Below are 17,633 nucleotides of genomic sequence, written 5' to 3' on the forward strand. Positions count from 1 at the left end.
ATACTCAGCAACAAAAACAAACCATCTCACTGGAAAAGGGAAGAAGAGCTGATGGCTAGCAAGCACATAAATACAGTGATAAAGAAATAAATTTCACTGATTATAAGAGAAATGAAATTCAAACCAACAATAAGATATCATACCAGTGTGAATAACCTAACTCAATCACTGTCTCACTGTATCACTGTCATTCCATTGTTCATCAATTTGCTTGAGCAGGCACCAGTAATGTCTCCAGGTTAGGTTACTGCAAAGCAAAAAAGCAAAAAAAAAAAAAACACCAGGTATTGGCAGAAATATTTAGCAATTTCACTGTTGGTGGGAATGTATATTGGCTCAGTCTCATTGGAAAACTGTATGAAGATTTCTCCAAAGAGTAAAAGATAGAAGTACCATATAAACAAGAAATACCAGAATTAGTTGTCTATGTATCCTAAGAACATAGAAACAGTAACACAAAAGATTTATGCACTACTCTGTTTATTGAATCACTATTTACATTAGACAATATTTGGCAACAAATTAATCTTAGCAGCAAACAACAAATGAGTGGATAAAGAAATTTTGGAACATGTAAATGATGGAAATCTAGCTCTTTGCCATCACCTGAGTGAAACCGGTGTTCATGCAAGGGCCAAGTAAGTCAGTAGGAGACAAAAATATGAAATTATCTCACTTATATGTAAAATGGACTGGAGCAGTAGCACAGCGGGTAGGACATTTGCCTTGCACGTGACCCCCCGGGTTCGATTCCTCCGACCCTCTCGGAGAGCCCGACAAGCTACCGAGAGTATCCCGCCTGCACAGCAGAGCGTGGCAAGCTACCCGTGGCATATTCGATATGCCAAAAAACAGTTACAAGTCTCACAATGGAGATATTACTGGTACCCACTCAAGCAAATTGATGAATAATGGGACGACAGTGCGACAGTGCTACATATGTGAAATATAATCAAAGCAACTGTAGCACTGCACTGTTGTCCCATTGTTCATCAATTTGCTCAAGCAGGCACCAATAATGTCTCCATTGTGAGCAAAGGAAGAGATAATGTCCAGTGTAAACAAGCCCTTGGGATATTGACAACAGAAATGAGTTCATATGGTTGGGATGGTGGGGGTGGATGGAAAGAATTCAGTGAACAGTGTTGGGGGCATAGTGGTGGAAGTACAGTGACTCTTTGGTTTGGGGCACACATAGTAACATTATATCCTTAAACCACATAGAGGGTGCATGGGTTCCTCTAAACCAATATAACCTCAGTTTTCAAAAGGCTTTTGTTTCAGAGTCTACATTGTGAAAAGATAAAGTTCACATTGAAAATAAACTGGATTCTTGCCTTACTATTATTTCCCACTAGAATTTGATTCATAGAGGTAAATTTTAAAAAAGAAGGCTCTCCAGACAGACTGTTATTGTGAGAAATTTACTGTGCACTTTTGATTCATTGTACAAAAGGTGGTAGGTTTTATGTTTGCTACAGAAAAGTTCCCAGGATTTGAAAGTAAATGAATTTTTTTCTTAAAGTGATTTAATATCAAAATGGTTAGTACAAAAATTACATTAAATGCTTACTTAAAGCCTTACTAGAATGTGTTTTTATTCTTTTTTGACTATAGTCTTTAGCTTTTTGAAGTTTATTTTTATTATTTATTTTTTATGACCTTGATTAACATAATTTAAGATTCATAGATGTAGAAATTGCCTAATACTTAACTTTTTTTTTTCATTTTCTTATTTTGTTTTGGGTTGGTCTTTTGGTGGGACACACATCCAACAGTACTCAGGGCTTACACCTGGTTCTACGCCCAGGGATCAATTCTAATGAGGCTTGGGGACAATACAGGGTGGCAGCGATTGAGCCCAGGTCTGTCACATGCAAGGCAAGTGTCTTATCTGCTATGCTATCTCTCTGTGTTCGTAGGACCCTCTGCTTTTACTGAAATGTAGCAGGTCATTTCAAAATAATCACCTGAAAGAAATCCAAATTTAAAATATATTCTTACCATGATGATGATCATAATTTTTCTCTAGTAAGATTCTGTTTCACTTTATTTATGGATTTTATAAAAGGCCTGAAATATTGCCTATTCCCCCTGATGGCTCAGTGACCACCATCTTCCAGAGAACACTGGACAGTCAGCTATGGGTCCACAGTGACGAGACATGTGGGGCCTCATGGGATGGGGTGGAGCCAGCCCTTGTCCTCCCCCGCCCCAGCAAGACCCCGAGACGCCGCCCAAGAATGGCCTCTCTGGCTACTGAATAAGCTGCTTAAAGGCCATGATCCCAGAGACACACAAACGAATCTTGGAACCCAGCGGCATTTGGCAGAAATCCCTCTAGATTTAATTATTAAAATTTCAGAATTCCAAAACATCCTATGCTATTCATAAGCAGCAATAGAAAACAAATTGTTTAATGTTGCCGTTTCAGCAGGTCTGAGTGATGGGGGAAAATCCCAAATAATAATGGTGGGTCTAGTGTCAAAATAGTGAATGTAATCAAAGTCGAGAGAGAGTAATGTGGAAATTATCTGCCACACAGGAACGAGGTGGGTGCGGGATGGGAGGGGATACTGGGGTTTTTTGATGGTGGAAAATGTGCACTGGTGAAGGGACAGGTGTTTCATCATTGTATGACCAAGACTTAAATCTGAAAGCTTTGTAAATGTTCTCACGGTTATTTAATAAATAAATTTATTTGCAAAAAGGCCTGACATATGATTTCCTCTGAGAGAGTATGAAAAACTTATCTAATGAAATTCCTGAGGAAATTTCTTGTCCGTTTGTTTTGGTTATTGGGGTTACACTTGGCAGTCTTATGGCTTTCTTATGGCTTTCTGCTCAGGAATCACTCCTGGCAGTGCTCAGGGACCACTTGTGTTGCCTAGGATTGAACCAGAATCTGCTGCAGGCAAGGCAAGTATCCCATCCGCTGTACTGGGTGAGTACATTTCTCACTTACTGGTCCATGAGAAAATATCTTTAAAAAAAAAGTATGCAAAGTAAAAAAGTAAGTAGACTTTAATTTTTTTTTACATTGACTAGCCTCTCTTGAAAAGTTTGAGTAAAGGAAATAATAAAATACAATTCTAAATAAGATTTCTAAATTACTACACATTAAACACATACTCTATAATGTGTTATGTGATGAAAGTAATTTAGATATATATTTTTGAAGCGAGTCACTCCAAAATAATCTGTTACATTTAAGGGTATGTTCCACATTCTTTAGATTTGATCTTGAGCATTTTATACCTGGACCTCCAGAATTTTAGTTGGAGTATTATATTAAAATTTCGAAACATTAGTTTATGAGCATTTTTGTTCTTTTATCACACTATATGTGTACACACATACATATACGTGCATACTTAACTTTTAATCAAAACAAAAACATTACGTTATCATGGCATTAAAAATGTTTCATGTTTTTACTTAAAAGAATAGCATAGGAATTCTCACTTTACTGAAATTTAGTTTCTCCACTTCGCTGAAGTTCTAAATTTATTTCTCAATTTGTTGAAAATAAATCTGTTAAACAAACCATCATGAGTTTGGTGGAGATGAACCTCCCTATGAAATTTCTTTTGTCCAATCATGTGATTAGAGCTTCAGTGGTCTTTAAAAACAAGTTGGTTGCTTGTGTTGTTAAAGACATCTGAAAAATACTGAGGTATGTACCTTTGACTATGTCTTTGATTAAACTAAAACCATATTAGTTATACAAATAACCAACTAATTGACAAAAGCTGTAGCAAAGCTGGTCCACACTGTATAGCTTTTGCAAAGTCACAATATTTTGAATATTTTGTGATGCTAAGGCCTAGGTCATCCACACCATTTTCCTTTCTATTTTCACAGTTCATATCATCATCAGAGAAATTTACAGATGTCTAGCTGGGCATGAAAGTTGGAAAGGCATGATCTTGTGCCACTTTTGTCCTGAGATCTCCAACATGGTCCTTTCATTGCATTTCAATAAACAGAAACCTTCATACTTTCTTTCAACTAAGCCAGAAAGTGAAAATATGATATGGGAACTAAAGAGAATGATTTTAGAGTGTGCAATTTTCTCCCATAGAAATGTGAAATTTTAGAGGAAATAACTGAACAATATACTCATTTCTCTGTGTGTGTATTGTGTTATTTTTTTTGTTTTTTTACTTCGAGCTGCCACATCTGGCAGTGCTGGTGGACCAGTGTTACTCCTGACAGAACTTCACTGTATTACTGTATCACTGTCATCCTGTTGCTCATCAATTTGCTCAAGTGGGCACCAGTAATGTCTCAATTGTGAGACTTGTTGTTACTGTTTGGGCATATTGAATACACCATGGGAAGCTTTCCAGGCTCTGCTGTGTGGGTGGGATACTCTCAGTAGGTTACCGAGCTCTCCAAGAGGGGCGGAGGAATCGAACTCGGGTGGGCCTTGTGCAAGGCAAATGCCCTACCCACTGTGCTGTCACAGTAAGCCCTCCTGACAGAACTTATCTCAGGGAAAGTTGTTAATGCTCATGGACCACCAGGGTAATAATCCAAGTCCATCCCAGTGGTGGGGTACTGATGACCATAGAACCACTGCCAGCAGTGCTCCAGGTCCACTAGCAGTATGTGGGCAGGGCAACTTGCAGTGCTTGAGAATGAATTCAGGGCCATGAATTCATTTCGTTAGGCATGAGCTAAAAGCCCAGCATGCTGGTTTGGGTTTGGGTTTTGTTCTTTTGCTTTTGGGACCAACTTCTGACTGTGCCCAGGGGTTACTCATGGTTCTGCTCAGAGATCGCTCCTGGCAGTCTCAGGGGACCATATACAGTGCAAGAGATCAACTCCAGGTCGACTGCATGCAAAACAATTACTCTACTAGCTGTACTGTCTCTCTGACCTCCAGATACACGATTTTAGAAGATTTACATAAGTAATGTCTGACTGAAAGATGTATTTATGCGCGCATACATTATTTCCTTTGCTTTTGTGGTACATGGAATTGAATCCAGGTCCTCATATATGTAAGGACCTGCACTCCATCACTAAATCATATTCCTGGTCCTATCTGTATATTCCTGTATTAATGTATCACTGTAATCCCGTTGCTCATCGATTTGCTCGAGCGGGCACCAGAAATGTCTCTATTGTGAGACTTGTTGTTACTGGTTTTGGCATATCGAATACGCCATGGTTAGCTTGCCAGGCTCTGTTGTGGGGGCGAGATACTCTTGGTAGCTTGCCGGGCATTCCAAGAGGAGCAGAGGAATCAAACCCAGGTCTGCTGCGTGCAAGGCAAATGCCCTACCCACTGCGTTATAATTTTCAAAACATTTTTGAGAGAGAGGTGCATTATGCTATTTATTTGTCATTTGTTTTATATTGTTTTTCTTCTTATTTCCTAATAACTCCAATTATTTTTTATAAAAATTAAGGGCAAATTTTATAAAAATTAAGGACAATTAAATTTCTGAAAGGTTAAGCTTTCAGAACTAGTCATTTCCTTTATTTACAGTTAGTTAAGTGACATGGCTTTAGGATTCCCCTTAGGTTTGAGATATTATAATGCAAAAGTACATCTCCAAATATGAGAAAATGGGCACACAAGTAATGTTATAGATTAGGACATGGTTGATCAAAGAACTGGCACAGGTAATAATTACAAGGTAAATTTTATGAGAGGTATTTCATAAGGTCAGGCAAAGGTCTCTTCTTTGTATAGGATCACCCAGCAGAGCTCAAAGTTTCTGCAGTCAAATGCTCTATCACTGAGCAATACCCCCAACACAAAGTTTCTAATAACCACTTGTAGTACTCAGAGAGTAACATGGGACTGGCAGTTCAGTTTTAGGCCCAATGATTCTGGGAACCACCAAGGTCATCCTAGCTTTTACTGGGAGGAACCTGCAGTGTCAGGCAGAAATCTCAGGACTTTGCAAACATAAGAATGAGTTCCACCTTCTCTCTGAACAATCTTCCTGGCCCATACCATTAGAGATCATATGAGAAAGTAGAGAAGGAAGGAACTGACAACAAATCAAATAGATTGTGATTATATTTTATAGAGATATGTGCAACTTGCGTTTCCCTCCCTGCCCCAAGCAGAGCCTCAGTAGTTGAAGACCTCCAGAACCTAGCCACAGTCATGCTCAAGGCCACTCTCCACATGTTCAGACGAACCTCACACATGAAGGAACCGTCAGAGGAACCCAGGTGTGCGGGACCTGGGGACGAGATCTGTAAGACTGGTCAGATCAGGACTGAGCTTCTTCCACCCAGATCCCCCATTTTCTAGTAGCTAGGCAGTCACACCCAGAAACTGCCCCCGGCTCATGTAATCCCATCAATGGCCAATATCCAGAGACTATAAAACCAAGCTCCTGGAAGAAAACTAGACAAAATCACGACATCTAATGCCTAGTTCTCCCTCTCGGAGAACCTGTCAAGCTACCGAGAGTCTATTGCCCACTCAGGAGAGCCTGGAAAGCTCCCCGTGGCATATTCATATCCCAAATACAGTAACAGATAAATATCCTTCTCGGAGAGACTGGCAAGCTACCGAGAGTATTCTGCCTGCATGGCAGAGCCTGGCAAGCTACTCGTGGCATATTCAATATGCCAAAAACTGTAACGATAGGTCTTATTCCTCGACTCTGAAAGAGCCTCCAATATTTTGGAAAGATGAGTAAGGAGAGGCTTCTAAAATCTCAGGACTGAGAGGAATAGAGACATTACTGGTGCCCGCTCGAGTAAATCAATGAACAACGGGATGGCAGTGATACAGTGATACAGTGCAAGTTTGGATGTCATTGATAAGAAGTCTTGGAGGATTAAACAGTAACAGGTAAAGTGCACTGCTATCTCTCTTGTACTTATTCTAGGACAACAGAGAGATGAGTAGATTATAGACGCCAGCTGTGTCCTAAGTGTAGCCCACAGGTCTGATCTCTTTTGTGCCCACTGGCAAACTTTAAATTGCTAACTTCTGTATAAGCACGCTGGCAAGTGGGCTTTTTCCAGTGATGTCCTTTTTATTAGTGTTCCAGGCATCTGGCATTTCAGACATCTGAAATGACAAGAATTCTCACCATTTTGGAGGAAGTATGCAATGATGGAGGGAATTAGGATACCAGAAAGACTGAGCTCCAGTACATCCAGAAGAGACACTGATTATATAGAAAGCATAGTTCACTGTCTTTTTCCCTTCCTTTTCTCACTTTCCCTACTCCTCTGCTGAAACTTCCTGCATAAACTCTCAAACTTCCTGCACTAAAGTTCCTGTCATAGAATTTGCTAATGCACGAAAAACCCAAATGAAGACAGATAGGGTACATTAAGTTGATTTAGAGTTAGCCAGTCAAGTCATATCTGAGTAGCATTGAAAATTGTGCCTTATGTACGTGAGTAATAGGAAAGACTAGAGAAGAGCTAACTGAAATGCACAGGTCTTACTGATTTATTAGCATTCTTTTTGAGATGCCGAGGGTTCTGTTTTATCTTCACCAAGAAGTGTATAATAATATGATACTTTATGGTATTCCATTTTAGCTCTTTCTAATTAAATGAAAGCCTTTTTGTGAAAGTGATTTTTAAAATGTGGAAGTATGCATTCTGAGAAAAGAGTACAATTCAAATTTAATTACTTTTGTTGTCCAGGCATTATTAAGCTTAAGGTGGAAAATGATGACTTAGGAGATATATATCATAATTAGTGATGAAAGAGAGCCCTTTGAATGAATAAAATTCCATTTCTGTACATTTAATTCATTTTGTGATATTTCTATTTTAGTGAAATATATAGTATTTCTATTTTAATAAAATATTCAGTGCTCCCCAGTCACATTTCTAACTTTACAAGAGTGATTTGACTATACTTAGCAAGCACTTTATTTCTATATATTTTTGTAAAGTAATAGTAATCCCCTTGTCTCATGTGAAAATTGGGAGAGATGATATAGAATTAAAGGTAAAAGCTATTTCTGTCATTTCATAGGTCTTAGTTAATTATAACCTGTATATTCCAGATTACATAATTTGTAGAATGCACTTATAGTTCAAGAATTATATACATCAAATTATACTCTCAAACTATAGTCATTTATCAAACAAAATTCCCATTTATTTCAAGTCACTTAATTATCTTCACTTTGTAGCTCATTTACCAGAGGGACATAGAATTATAATATGTAAAGGAGTCAATCACTAAATGCAAGGAAACATATTACTAAAAAAATTGAAAACTATGATTTTAAGAAGAAATATGACTCTCATTCTCTAGGGAAGGAGTAGAAAGAATATCCATTAATATCACAGTTTTTTGATAAAAAATTTACAAATAAATAAATAATATATACCAACACTAACAACAGCAAAGAGTGCAATGAATTTCTAAAAAATCAAGAGTACTTCTTGCAAAAACCCAATGTCCTCCTCAATTATAAACCGTAATGGGAACCGGAAACATAATACAGTGGTAGGACATTTATTTTATATACCTGAGTTCAATCCCCAGTACCCAAATTGGTCCCGTGAACCTTCCAGGAGTAAACCCTGAGCATAGAATCCAAAGAAATCCCTGAGCACAGGTGGGTATGCCCCCGTTCTGACTCAAATAGCAATGCCCACATTAAATTAAATTGTGTAGAAACAACTTTGAAATCTGTAATTCTGTCAAACAACATTTGTAATTCTAGCATAGCACAGCAGAATCATACAAATTATCTTTATTAGTCAGGAGTATTTCTCAGATGTCTAACTTTTAAAGTTGCTATAGTTAGATATGTTTTGTGCAAAATGAAATTGAGAAAATATGAAACTTACTCAAAGTCTCAGAACCCACCAATATGAATCTAGAAATTGCCCTTGTCAATGACAGTTAAGGAGATACATGAATGTGACTTAAAACCTATTCATTTTGAAAAAAGTGGAAATGACAAATGTGAAATACCACCCTCAGGTTGTTTTGATTCTTTGGAAGAAAGGAAGTCAGTATTAATTTTATTAGCTTATTCATACCTTAGGTACCATTCTCAAGTTTGTGAAAAGAAAAATCAAACATTGTTATTACCCTTTAAAATCTATTTTTACTTTCAGAGTGAAAATACCATTATTAATATTTATCAGTTTTAAAAGGAACTTTGTCAGAGAAGTAAATTCATTAATTTTGTCTCTGTTCTGTTTCCAACTTTATATAATTAGTAGGACACTCAGTGGAGTGAGGGAAATCTCCTACCAGAAACACTGTGCTCAGTTATTTTGTACTTTCATTACTTAAGGACAATCTTGAAAGCCAAGTATCACCTGATTGTAGGGGAGTTTCTGTGTTAATAAATTGATTCTTATTCACTTTCAACAAAATACCTTGCAGTTTTTGAGACAAACTGAATAGGGAAAAACAAAATAACTGTCTAGTTATAGTAATTTATATTTTATTTAGTTTCATTGTCATTCTTTTTACATTACTTCCTTGGATATAACTTTAAAACAAATAACTGGAAGAAGCATAAAGCACAAAGCCATTATAAATCTTTCAGCAGCATTACTTAGTTCCTATAAAGAGAAACTGGCTAATGTAAACTTGCATAAACCTCTTAGGTAAGCTACATCAAAATTTTAATAAATTCAGGAATCTCTGTGTAGCAGTATCTATATACCCATGAAAGAAACAAAAACAACATAGGCCTTTTCTCTTTGTATTTTTCCTCTCTAGTAAGAGGAAACCAAAGAGATTCCTGTAAAATGCCCCATGTATCAAAAGTCTACCCAAGATTAAACCATAGAATTAACAAATAACACTGTCACTGTTATCCCGTTGCTCATCGATTTGTTTGAGCGGGCACCAGTAACGTCTCTCATTGAGAGACTTGTTGTTACTGTTTTTTGGCAGCACATATAGTAAAATTGGAACGATACAGAGAAGATTAGCATGGCCCCTGTGAAAGGATGACATGCAACAAATAACAAAGCACCAAAAAACAGGGCACTGAGACAGAACTTTTTAATTACTGACACAAAACATATATCATAGTATTTTAAGTTATTTTCTTCAGAAACAAGGCCTATCCCTATGTCACATATAAAAATAATTTATTGGGTGTTTCTAAGGAAAAAACAGAAATTATGAGGAACAGAGAAGGGACCTAAGTGAAGATAAGAATTCAAGAAAATCCACTACCAGAGACTGCTTCAATGGAATGCTGCTCCTAAAATTACACCTGAAATCCCAACTTGAGACAGAGGGAACGGTTCTTATATTCCTTTGCCAATTATTCATTAACTTATAATTGTCTTTACGAGAACATGAAATCCCAGCAACTTATGATTTTCATGATAAAATAGTAAATTGATGAACCTTTGAGGAAGATGACAGGTATAAATTGTTAGGTTAAAACACATTAGATGAGAAGAACGGAAGTGATAGCGATCAGTAGTAGAATAAATGCCTCGCATCTATAAACCGCTAGGTTCAACTTTTAGCACTGCTATATATGTGAACAGCAGAACGGGGTGATTTGAAGATCGGAGGTGGAATTACCAAGAGTACCTATCATGCATACTAGTGTGCAATTCCAGTATGTAAGCTGTGATGGTGCTTGCCATTTTGTTCAATCATATTTGGGGTTAGTAGTGCAACATTAGTCAGCTGTCTTGGTTAGATAAGCAACCCAATGAGACTATTGTATTGCAGGAAGGGCTGGATTTGGCTCGCGCTTTGGACCATAGTTTGCTGATCCCTGCTCAAGATAAATGGTTTAAACTTTCTGTACCATTGTACCTCTATTAATAATCAAGTTTAGGATTTTCCACCTAAGATAAAGCAAAGTAAATCTATTATTTTATCTCCATTGCTGGGGTGTTTCCCACAGCACCAAAAATAGAAATCCCTCCATAAGGTCATAAAAACTCTTTTATTTCACCCTTTTAAAGTTTCCTGTTCCCATTACATTCCCATTACCCTCATGTTCCTATTCACTTTCAACAAAATACCTTGAGGTTTTGGAGTCAAGCTGAATAGGGAAACAACTAAATAAGCATGTTTCTAGTGTACTATAAATGTACATCTAACTCCTATTATGTAAGTTATCATTTCAAAAGTTACAATGTATACAAACATACAAACACCTAGAAAATATAGCTCAAAAAAGGAAACTATATACTAAGTATACCGGAATAAAGAATCTGGTATAAATCTAATAAATCTAGTAGAAGACATTTATAAGCTCCGTGGGGAAAATTATAAAATTGTGTTGAAATATCAAGTAAGATGTGAAAAATGAGATTTTTATGATTAAGATAAGTTAATAAGTAGAGAATAGTTATAAATACTCATTTTACCCTTAGTTGACCTAAATTTGATAAAATTCTAGTTAAGATCTCAACAGAGATTTTTTTAGATACCATTAAGGCAGTGTTTCAATTTATGTTAGGAATAGTCAAAAACTTTTAGAAGAGCACACTACCTATGCTAGGATTCTAGATATATTATGAACTATAGAATCTAAAACAAAAAGGAAATGACACAGGAAGAAAAATATCAACCAAAGGAATTTAACAATACCATACAAAATGACCTGAGTGAAGAAATGATCTTTGAACAGTAACAAAGGAGAAATGGATAAATACAAATTCACATAATGAATATAATGAATAGAACTGGTTTGATAAATTGGTTTTTAGGAAAGTAAAGTTCAATTTCTACCTCACATAACATTAAAAACTAATTCCTTTGAGACTTCATATTATTGTTTCTAACATATCCTATGCTCAGAATATGTGAATAAAAGAAACAATGCAATCACCATGAGTATAAACTTCACAGTGAGGGTTCATAGGTTCAATCCTGATTTCTTCCCATCAATCCAATTAATCTGTGCAAGTGAAAATTAATCTTGGTAAAAATTTTTAAAATCTCAGTGTCCTTGTCTATAAGAAGGGTAATTGCATCTTCAATTTGAGTTGATGGAGAAATTTAATTTTATTTTTAGAAACATCTGCACCACACACTGCTGACTCAGAAATATTCCTGACTATTCCAGAAGTGGTGCAAAGAATTAAACCAGAGTACACTGTATGTGTCTCACCTATTGTATAATATCTCCACCCCAATGGAGATTGTTGAAATGATACCAATAATTTCAGGATATTTGACATTGAAAATAAATATAGCAGAGAGAATGAATGAATATCTTTAGGTAGAAGCAAAAGCTATTTATCACAAACACAAGTTTTCTTTGAATTCTGCTCTAATGCCTTTAAAATTCCACATTGATTTAAACTATATTGAAGCTTTAATCAGAAAATGTTTAGAATGACATCAATCCAGTTGGGGAGAAATAAATTGTGGGAGAATCCAGGGAGAACTAAGTTGTGGAATTGTGCGTGTACTTGCTTGAGTCTGTGCAGGATGATCATAGTTTGGGTTTGATTATGGAGTTGAGGGGCCAAAACTGCTACTGGGAAGAGTCGAGAAGAAGTCAGGCTTGTTCATTTGGGCTATCAGATTATTCTTTGAAAATTTGATATGAATCTCCTCTTCAGAGGAGGTATCAATTTTCCATGACTAGAACACAGAGGGAGGAAAGTTTTGGTGTTTCTGAGAGGTGAATGTATGTAACCACTTTCACAATGAAGGGTTTCTTGAGGAGAAGGGGTAACTGTTCTGGACTGAGTCCTTGGAAATATAAGCTTAAAAAATTCCTGAAATAAATCTAAGCCTAGAATATAGGCAAAGAAAGCCCAGTGCAGTCTGGCACAGCAGTCATCTTGGTCTTGTAGTTGGCGAAGGACAGGCAAACATTGTGAATACTTTTCCCAGCTTCTGCCGCATTGGCCAACACAGCTGCTCTTTTCTCTTTGAGGTCTTCCTGTACTGCTTCTCTGCACAGCTTTTCGAGCTTGGATATTAGCTTGTGATTGCCTGAGTCTCTTGACAAATCTCGTTGGCTAATGAGCTCAGGAGTTTCTGAAGACAGGTGTCTTTTTGTGGCTTTCTTACTCTTGGCATTCCTTGCACAATCATGGAGGTGCTGAATCAGTCGATGGTATTCCTCAATCATGTTGTCAATGACGGCATCTTCCCATATTGCCGCAATAGTGCCAAAGAGCTTCTAGTTGGTGATCGTTCTGGGAGTTCTCTCCTTAAATTTTGCAGTCCTTTCTTCCCGTTCCTTGAAGTAGAATTTTGCATGAAGGACATGGTGGTCTGATCCCTTTTGGAATTTTGGGATAACAGCGACATTGGTCAGGCAAAACCATCTATTGATTATGATGTGGTCAATTTCGTTGTGGAACTGTCCACCAGGAGACTCCCGTGTCCAACGTTTAGAGTCTGCCTTCTGTGTTTTTTTTTCTTTTGGAGTCATACCCGGCGATGCACAGCACTGTCATCTGGTTGGTTGTTCATAGATTTGCTCGAGAGGGCACCAGTAACGTCTCCATTGTGAGACTTGTTATGTTTTTTGGCATATCAAATACACTACGGGTAGCTTGCCAGAGATGCCAAGATCACACTCACATTTACATAGTACAATTCTTATCTGGACAATTCTTACACAGGACAAATTTATATATGTATATATATAATTAAGGATAGTGACAAAATGCTAGTTAAATATATGGTGGAGCTGTTTAAGTTTTATTTGGGAAATAAAATTGTTTTAATCAATGTTTAAGAGGCAAGAAGAACCAGCTATTTAAATAATGAGACTCATCATATCTTGTATGCCTAAGTTTAATATAAAGAATGTTCTTTCTCTCCAACCTAGCAACAATAGTCAATTCCAATAAAGCAGCCCATATTTATCAAATAATTGAACAAGCTCATTTGGAAAATTGTACCAGAGAGAGAGAATATAGAATACCCATGACCATTTTGAAAAACGAAATTCCTCTGTTACCAAGATTCATTTTAAAGCTGTAATCATTAAAAGTATGCTTTTCAAAAAATCAAACCGAGGTCTGAGAGATAGTGTAGGTGAATACCATGCATGTAGTTCACATATTCTGAGTATAGGATATGTTAGAAACAATAATATGAAGTCTCAAAAGAATTAGTTTTTAGTGTTATGTGAGGTAGAAATTGAACCAGCTCCTTAGGGTATCACATTGATGTGGCTGCCTAATTGTCCAGAATCATTTGGAGGGGACCTTGGACCTAGTGAGCACTGCAATAAAGGTCCCTTAAATAAACTAAATAAGCAACTAGAATAACACAGATGATATTCCTAAACCTCTTAATATATTTGCACTCTTACAAATCATTACCTAAATTAAAAAAATTAAAAATATAATATAGGTGATGAAATAGAATATTGTGAAAGGAACAAGGCATAATATTTTGATTCATATTTAAAAATATTTTATATGTATTTTTAAAGTACTTGAAATTTTGAAAGATATGACTATATTAGAACTTTTGGCTTTCTTCTTAAATTTTAATATTTTATCAATTTATCATTGGCTTACAATATTATTAAATTTATATTTAGCTCGATACCTCTATATGTGTATAATTCATAGCACTCCCACCACCAAAGTTCCAGTACCATCTAACCACCAAAATGATCCCTCTACTAATCCCTCTACCTTTCACTCCCTTCGTCTCTGCTAATAACTACCATTTTCACCAAGTCTACATTTGGTGAAAGTATTTTACACACTATTTGACTTAGTTATTAGTGGTCCACATATGCATGAACTCTTACAGTAATCATCTTTCAATTCCTTTATATCACTTAGCATAATCAATTCAAGATTCATTAATTTTGTCTGAAAAGACATGAATTTATCTTTTTTAATGAAAAAGTGTTATCTGTCCCTTTTTTATAAAGGTTTTGGGGCCACACCTGGCTGTACTTGGTGCTTACTTATAGCTCTGTGCTCTGGGATCACTCCTGGCTGGTTTGTGAACAATAAGAAGTACTAGCTGATTCAACTGGCAGTTGGAAGTGTGAAAGAAAAAATGCCTTGCCTGCTGTACTATCTTTCTGGCCCCATAGTTTTTTTTTTGTAGAAAATCTTGCAACATTTTTTGGGAGTGTATATCTGATGGTTGGTAACTCAATTAATATTTGTTTGTCAAAAAAACTCATTTTCTCTTTGTATTTTAATTTTTTGTTATGTGAAATATTTTGCCTTAAAGGCACATTTTTTTCTCCTAGTAGTATGAATATATCTTTCTATTCTTTATTCTGTTGGAGTTCTTCTACAAAGAATGATGAAAGCCAGATAGAATTTCCTTTGTATGTTACTTTTTATTTTCCTTAGGAGTTTTCAATTATTTTTCTTTATAATTGACCTTTGATAATTTTATAAATATCCTTGAGAAGTTTGGGTATTGTCTTGGATTTTTGGACATATATGATTAGTTGTTTGCTTAGATTCGGGAGGTTCTCTGCTATTGTTTTTTTTTTAAAATATTCTCTCCTCTCTCTCTCTCTCTCTCTCTCTCTCTCTCTCTCTCTCTCTCTCTCTCTCTCTCTTCCCCACCCTTCTTTACCCTGATATTTTTCCTTCTAATAAAATTTGCCATTTCTTGTATATGCTCTTCATTTTTTCCTCTTTTTCCTCTCTACTGTTTTATTGATTTATTGCTATAATGTCATCTTCAGCTTTGTTATTCATTCTTCTGTGAGAGTGAGTCTACTTGTTATGTTTTTCCTATCAGATTTAATTTCTATCAATGTGCTCTTTCTACAGCAAATCTCTGGGAAATGTTTTTATTGTTTTTGTTCTTGGTAGTTTTCAGGAGACCATGTCATGCTCGGGATCAAATCTGGGTTTCCTGTATGTAAATCATGTGCTTCAGCCCTTTTGAACTACCTCCCTAGCTCCTAGGAACTTTTTAAGTATCATCTTGGATTTGCTTCTCTGTGTTTAGTTAAGGTTCTCTAATTTCATTAACTTTCATTATGATCATTCTTAATTTTTTTCACCTATTACATAAATTCTCTAGCTTTAAAATGCCTTCTGGAGACATGTTTTTTTTTAAATTATTAATAAGTCATGAGTTTCAAAGTTACTGGTAGTTGAGTTTTAGGCATACAAGAACTCAACACCAATCCCTCCACTAGTGTCAACTTCCTTCCACTGGTGTTCCCAGATTGTTTTCCTTTCCCAACTCCCACTCCACCCCCATCTGCCAAATTGACACACACATCACAAAGTTTCAGTGGTTGTTGCTTAAATCTCATGTTTTCAGTTCTGTTGAATTTTTGTTTTGGATATATGGCTATACCTGTCACTCATATCACATCACAGTATAACTGAAACTCAGCTGCCTCTTCACCCATTACTTCTCAGTCTCAATCAAAAAAGTTAATTTCTCGGGACTGGAGCGATAGCATAGCGGGTAGGGCATTTGCCTTGCACGAGGCCAACCCGGGTTCGAATTCCAGCATCCCATATGGTCCCCTGAGCACCGCCAGAAGTAATTCCTAAGTGCACGAGCCAGGAGTAACCCCTGTGTGTCGCCAGGTGTGACCCAAAAAGCAAAATAAACAAAAAATGTTAATTTCTCTCTGTTCATCTCCTCTTTAGACACTGAGATCAAGGGTGATCCAGGGATTCCCTCTTTACTACAGAACATTTCCTCATCCAGTATTCTATAGTCCACAGATAAGTAAGAGCATCCTGTGTTTGCCTTTCTGCTGGCTTACTTCCCACAATATATATTCCTGTTCCAACCATATTGTGGCATTATTTCATTGTTCCTTGATAATATTCCATTTTGTATACATACAATATCTTTATAATTTATTCATCTGTCATTGGACACCTAGGCTGATTCCATATCTTAGCTATTGCACTGAGTTCAGCAATGAATACTGGTGTGCTTATGTCCTTTTGAGAGAGTGTTTTCGTTTCCCAAGGATTGATGCCCAAAAGTAAAACTGCTGGACCATATGGCAGTTCAATTCCAATCCCTGTGGAAAACAGTATGGAGAGTTCTCAGTAAACTTACCATGGAGATTTGTTTTCTTTGAGGAATCCCTCTGTGTTTTTGCAGATTGAGAATTTGTTCTCACTCACTTGAGTTCGCTCCCTTTATCTTCCTGAAGGTGGTGCTGTAGCTTTAGTCTTAGGATTCCCTTTTCTTTCCCTGCGGCCTTGAGGAGGTGTGGAAAGGCATGGGCAAGGAGGATATGGAAAACCTAGACTAATCCACAGTATTGCTAATACATGTGGTGGGGAGGAACAATTAAGATGGGAATATTCTATGTGTCTTCCTCTGTGCCTATTTCTGTGTCTCCTTCTGATTCTTATTCATGCCAAAATCTGTGTTTCATTTCTGTCTTCTGAATCAAGGCTCCATCACTGTGCTATTCCCAGAAGGATGTTGGGGAAAGGGAAAACTCAGCCGACTCAGATATGTGTATGTCTTAGAGTCCAGTTTTGCTTGTCTGTGTGGTGTTTCACCTGTGTCTGAAGGTGAACAGTTATTTCTACAGCAGAATCATGTCAGCCAACAGTAATGCCAAGTGGGGCACACATTGATCTCTGAAGCATAGCTTCACTAATTGATAACCCATAGTCTCCTTTTTTTTTTGGTGTGATCACCCACCTTTGCATATATGTGTACACCAGTATCTAAAGCAAACCAGATTATAAAGTTAAAAAGTAGACATCTCGGGGCTGGAGCGATAGCACAG

At 36.7% G+C, this 17,633-nt stretch overlaps 1 non-coding gene across 1 annotated transcript; it reads left to right on the forward strand.

Moving 5' to 3' along the window:
• Positions 1-9,859: 9,859 nt before the first annotated feature.
• On the forward strand, positions 9,860-9,962 carry LOC129403856 (U6 spliceosomal RNA). The gene has a single exon (XR_008629515.1). It is a non-coding gene; the product is annotated as a U6 spliceosomal RNA (small nuclear RNA).
• The last annotated feature ends 7,671 nt before the right edge of the window (positions 9,963-17,633 follow it).

Source organism: Sorex araneus, chromosome 3, assembly GCF_027595985.1.
Source record: "Sorex araneus isolate mSorAra2 chromosome 3, mSorAra2.pri, whole genome shotgun sequence".
NCBI lineage: Eukaryota > Metazoa > Chordata > Mammalia > Eulipotyphla > Soricidae > Sorex > Sorex araneus.